The following is a 6,164-nucleotide window of genomic DNA, read 5'->3' as shown; positions in this document are numbered from 1 at the left end:
CTAAATAGGGGTCACACCTAAATGTCTCAGGGTGGGCAGCCATCATCCCCAGTTACTTTTGACCATATGCAAAGGGACACACAGACAGTCATATGAGAGAGGCAGAAGACCACAAGGGATGGATGGGTCAATAGGAGTTGGCAGATGGACATGGCCACTGGAGAAAAGGAAAAACAATTAGATAAAGGTGATAGTTGGAGATGACCACAGGAGAGCTTTGATATTTCAGGATATTTCGATGGAGTTATTCCAGATGAGGGAAGTTGAACCAAGGGGTGGATTTGTTATTGCTTTTCTTGCTCTTGTCTTGTCTTAGAGAGAGGTGATGACTGTTATTAATAGTTTGAGATGTGTGGGCTGGCACAGAGCACTTCTGATAAACCTACAGGGTCCCCAAATACTCCTAGTCAGGCACTAATTCATTCAAAGGACCGTGGCAATGTGCACAAACCTCTCTAAGGCCTGTTGCATTATGAAAATCTGTGAGAGATTTACACCCTGTTAGTAGGACCCCTAACCAGTCCATGTGTTATCTACAGAACAACTGGACCTTCCAGGCTACTTTCAGCTCCACTTGCTATTTTAATTGGTGCCCAGAATTGCTCTTCCTTACAATTGATGCTATGGTACTGTGCTTGCCTTTCCCATGGTAAAAAAAAAATCCACCAAAGCACCCTGTTAAGAACTTCCACATCTCATTGAGTTGTTATTAATAGGGGGATTGTCTGGTGTCACAGCACAGGCATAAAATACATTATCACATAATCTTATTTAGCAAACACTTGCGTTGCTTCACCCTTGGTAATTGCATTTGGGAGATGCAATATTTATGAAAGGGGAGAAGGAAATGTCTTGGCTCATCTCCTAGGAGCAGTAAAAGTCCTGGGAAAAAGGGGGGAAATGTGCTGGGAGGATGAAGGGGATGTCAAAACTGCTGTTTCCTTTGCAGCAGATTCAGTGCCCTGTCAAAACTTCAGCTTTGCCTCAGAGCTGCTCCTGGAACTGAGCAAGGCTGGGGAATGGATGTGGGTTTTGCACTAGGCTGTGTCAGACCCCAGAGCTCCCCCAGCATCTCTCTGCAAACCCTGCTGCAAGCTCACTTGCTGCCTTGCCTTAGTTCTTATTTCTGGTTGCACCTGCCAGGCTCTTTTGTGAGACTGCACTCAGGGCTCAGTTCCAAGGATACTCCCCTCTTAATGGGAAGATGGATCAGGATTTCTCCTAGGACAGAAATCCCACAACCAGCCCCGTATTTCTGTGTGGGACCTCACAGTCTGAGAGCAGGAGCTGAGGAGTTTTGCCCGGGGTACAGCATCTCGATTCTGGGAGCTCAGATCTGTGTGGGCACCTTCCCTCCATCTCTGAAGCCTCAGCTCCTGCCACTTGAAGATTTGGGGAAAATTTGCAGCGGAGGATGAACTGCTGGAAGTTGTCCCTGTTTCGCAGGGCATGCTTTAGAGAAAGGAGAAAGCTGTCTTGCAAGATTATAGAATGCCTCGGCTAGCTCAATTCCATCCGAATGCTGAAGCATTTGTCCCCAGAAGTCACAGCTCATTTCCCCACCTACAAAAACCCACGTCGCTTTGTACCCCCGGTGTCCGTGGGTGACGTTGATCGGTCAGCGAGGCACTGTGGACTCTTTTGGGGTCCCGGGAGCTCCCGCTCCGGAAATTCGTGGAGGGAGCAATGACAGAACAGCGAGCTTTGCAAGCCCCGATCCCGTCGGCACTGGCAATACAAAGCTGTTGGCGATGTGCACGGAACTGAGAAACTGGTGTCACCGACTCTCCTTCCCGATTTATGTTGACACACCGTGTTTAATGTTTGTTTTCTGTCGTGCTCTCTCTAAACTGATTTTCGGCATTCCACTTGGGCAGTCAGAAACATCCGCAAAACCTTTGGGGTGGAGTCGGCTGACTTCTCCCCGTGGTCTCTAGGTGAATAGAGAGGCTGTAGCACTGGCTATTACAACGAATTACAGGTGGAAAATACACTTAATGTGAAAGTGAAAACTGGAAAGAATTTATTAAATTTACAAGTGTGCAGATGACTCTTTGCGTCAGCGGCCAATCTTGTTTAAATACAGATAATCCTTTGCTTTCCCCATCCCCGGGCATCGGTCTAAGGCGGAACTCGCTGGGCGTTTTACCCGCGGGGGGCAGGTGGTGCCACGAGGGGAGACTCGGGCTTTGGAAACCCCCATGATTTCCTATTTCTAGATCGCTTTCCCGATTTTATGTCATGGCTAATACCTGTGCTGCAAATGACAAGCGCTGCGGCAAATTTTTAAGTGCCCTGATAGAAACTGAATGTGTTCTTAAACGTCAGCAATGAGTACAAAAATTACTTAAATGGTGAGCAGGGTAGTCTTTTGCTGCCAACTGTTAATTCCAAAAATCACGTTTCAAAATGTCATCAAATAAAATGTATAAAAACTTCACAAATGTTAACTTCGATTACATACAGTACGTAGATGGCAAGAAAAAATTCCTTAGGTCAAAAATTACTGTAAGTCATAATCTGTGGTGTTGGAGTTAGTCGGTACTTTTCTTAGGTACAAAAATATTTTCTGTTTATTTACAGATCAGATATTTCAGCCCATATACGAATCACTTGTAAAAAGACAAGCGCAAATAAGGAAAAGCGCCTGAACCCATGTGAGTCTCTTGACTTTCAGGGACAGAAGGGACTCGCGGGCAGGGCAAGGACTCGTCCCCGCAGCCACCCACCTGTACGGCAGCTGCCTGGGGGGAACGGGGCAGCCCCCCTGCCCGGCCCTCCTCTCCAAAGGCTAATGCAAACAGCAGCAAATTAGATTTAAGTTTACCCATTGGTTCTGCCATAATTTGTATTTGCTTTTTGCGTACTAATTGACCTCGGGGAGGGGAATAGAGGGAGGAAATAAACAAATAAACGCGAGGATTTACCGAGGAGGGTTTTGAGGTTTTTAGAGCTAAGCCCGTAACAATGTTTGCAATAATTAAGACCATTATTATCGGATCTTCTCATTCATTAGTGAAAGCTACTCTGTTAGCGGAGCCGGCAGGGCGGGCCGCTTCCCGCCTGCCCGGCGTTGGGAGCTGCCTGCGCCCCTGCCCCCGAGGGCGGCTTTTAAGATGGGGGGGCCCGGGACGGGAGAGACAAAAGTCTGTTGGCAAAACAGGACTTTGTGTGATGGGGAAAAGGCCTAAGGCTCGGGGCGGGGGGAGACAAAGAGGCCGCCGCTTCCCCGGCGAGCGAGCAAACAGGGCAGCTGCCGGCAGCCGGGGCCGGCGGCGGTGAGCAGCCCCCGTGGGTGAGGGGCGCCCGCACGATCGGGCCATATCCCGGTTGCCGTCCTCTATGTCGCGGAGGGCCTGGCTGTCGCCGTGGTCAGAGTTCCTCGGAGCGGGGAAGACCCAGGGGGAGGCGGCGGAGGGACGCGGGTGACAAGCCCACGTCTGCTCCCTTGCTGCCACGGAGAGTGTAATTAAACTGTGAGTTAATAACGGGGCAGAGCCCCCGGTGTCCCCCACTGCCGTCGATGCCCTCGGGGGTGGCGGCCAGACGCCGTTCATTACAGAGGGGCTGGTGCGGGGCGGGTGGCCAAGGGGACGGGGCTAATGGGATTACACGCATTTCTACACGGTGAAGAGAGGGGCTGGTGCCGCAGGACCAATAATTTATTGGCAGATGCTCCTCCGGCAACCGGCGACACTGAATATTCATGGAGCGCCGCCGGGCACGGCGGGTCCCATCGGCCACCACCCCATTTCCTCCCCACCGCTGGTACCTCCGCCTGGGGAGGACCCGCAAGGACGAGAGACCCCCGGCCTGTTGCGTGGAGCTGGTCAGTCCCGGGGCAGCGAGAGGCGGGCGGCAGAGGGAAGGTGCGGGTCCCTCCTGCTTGCGCCCACGGGTGCGATGAGTCGCGACCTTGCACTTCCCGCTGCTGAACCCTTTTTCTTTAAGAAGCCAGGGGCTACACGAGGATGAAGGGGCAGACCGCTCTAAATACTTATTTTTGGTAGAAAACTACTGCCCCGGGAGATGTCGTTGACAGAGCGGGGAGCCGGCCCCGCCGCTCATTCCCCGCCGTATTAACTCGTAGCCCCTCGGTCGTTTGTAACCATAAAGGGGAGAAATATCGTTGCGGGCGAAGTTCGTGCTATGCTGCGGCTCCCGCTGCGCCGGGCACTTTATACTCATTAAGTGCAGCGGCGCTAAGTCATTACTGTAATAAGGAGTTATGCTGAATGCACCGGACCACGTTTCCAAAGCCATAAATTACAACTGTCAGTGCGTATTCGAGGGATCAACAGAGCTGGGAGTAATTATTTACAGCGTGCTTTATAGAGCAATTAAAAATTCCCCAAATGGTGTTAATTGCTTTTAAGGCTCTGGAAGCACAGGCCGCCCTTCCCGCGGACCGTGAGCCCGGGAAAAGGCGCCGCCGTCCGTGCGGGCTCGGGCACGGTGGGAGCTGCGGAAAACGAGATTTCCCGTTGGGAAGCCGGCGCACCCGCGGGAACCCGGCTGGTTGGTGCGGGGGTCGTCCTGCTTCGCTATGGGCGTCTGTCGCGACACTTGGGGTATAACTTAGTGCGGGCGGCAGTGCTGAGGGATAGAGCCCCGACGGCAGCGGAGACCGCGCCTTCCGCTCCAGGGAGAGGCGAGGGACGCCCGGCGGGGCCGTCTTGGCCCCGGAGCTCTCCCGCCAGCCCCCGTGCGCAGCCCGAGCCCGCACCGGAGCCTTCGCCTTAATGCATTTCACAGGGGCCGCGACGGGAGAGAAAGAGCTGCGGGAAGAGATGGACGTGCGGAAAGCTGGATAATACCCGAGCTGGGGAGGCCCCGGCGCAATGAAGCGAGGGAGGAATGGAGTCGGGGTGCACCCTTCTGCTGGGGGGTGTTTGTCACCTCGCACCTGCCCGTGATCTCTCTCACTCTCCTTTCAGCAATATAGAGGATTTTATAGGTTCTGGAAAGCACTGCTGGAAGTGCAGTTTTCGGACCGAGCCCTATGGGCTTTGCTGGGATCTTGCCAAGGTCCCAGACACACCACTTTTGTCCCCGGTCCCCTCAGGAGGGCTTGTATTTCGCAGCGGTGTCCCGGCCAGCAGCTGCGAGGCAGAGAGGCAGCTTGCGATGCCAAACTCCCGGGAGCCCCGAGCTGCAAAGGAGCTCAGGGGCCAAGAGGAGCCCCGGCAAGCCGGCAAGCCAGAAGAAAAGGGGAGTGGAGGGTGGAGGTCAGGCCCTGGCTGGGCTGCTTCTCTCTGCTAGCAGGAGGCAGATGCACACGATCAATGAGAGAACCTGAGAAAGGATCCCTGGGCACTTCGTGGGGAGGGAGAGACTTATCCATTAGGAAGAACCCTCATCTCAATTGTTATTTCTTAGCATGAATAAACTGGGCCCTCAATCCTCATCTGAGACAGGATTAAAACAACAGTTTGGAAATTAACTTGTCCCAGAGCTGTTTGGGGTAGATGAAGTGGGACAAAAGTTTCAAGGCTTGCAGGAATATGGATAGTGGCTGTGGATACCTGAAGGAGGTGAGATGGTCTGGAGAAGTGGAAACCAAGGACACTGGGCTTCCTTAATGTATGAATTTTGCAGCAACTTAGTGCATATGTCAGCTCCTACATTGGAGGCTTTTGTCTACCTCCAAGGAGGTCTGACCCACCTTATTGGTGTTTTCCACAAAATAGGATTTCTCTGTACAGAAGAACTAAGAACTAAAGCAGCAGTTTGGGCAAACATCTGGGAATGTCTGTCTCCCTGGGCTCTGCCTGAAGTGTGATATCCGAATTATTTTTTGCAGGGCCTGGCATTTAAAGTCCTAGCAAAGAGTGACAAATCCAGCCCTCAGCAAATGGAAGCATACTGACTGCAGATCCAGACAGAGACAGCTGGGCTGGGGTGCCTCTGGCCCTCATCCCAGATATCCATTTGTGGGCTCATTGGATGCATCCCAAAGTGGGTGCTGCTCCTTGTAGACTCTCCTGTTGGGATGTGAACCTGAAATCAAGACTGACCCTGACATGTCTTAGTGTGTGAGCTTGCAGCACAGCCTCTTCAGCCGCAGAATTAGGGAGGCAAAACCTGTATATTAATTGACAGGACATTTCCAGAGCCTTGTGCTCTACAGTACTGCTAAAGCCACAGCCCTGGAGAGTCTAAGG

The sequence above is a fragment of the Lonchura striata genome, chromosome 6 (assembly GCF_050655825.1).
Source record: "Lonchura striata isolate lonStrDom1 chromosome 6, ASM5065582v1, whole genome shotgun sequence".
NCBI classification, from domain to species: domain Eukaryota; kingdom Metazoa; phylum Chordata; class Aves; order Passeriformes; family Estrildidae; genus Lonchura; species Lonchura striata.
Note: the sequence above shows the minus strand (reverse complement) of the source record.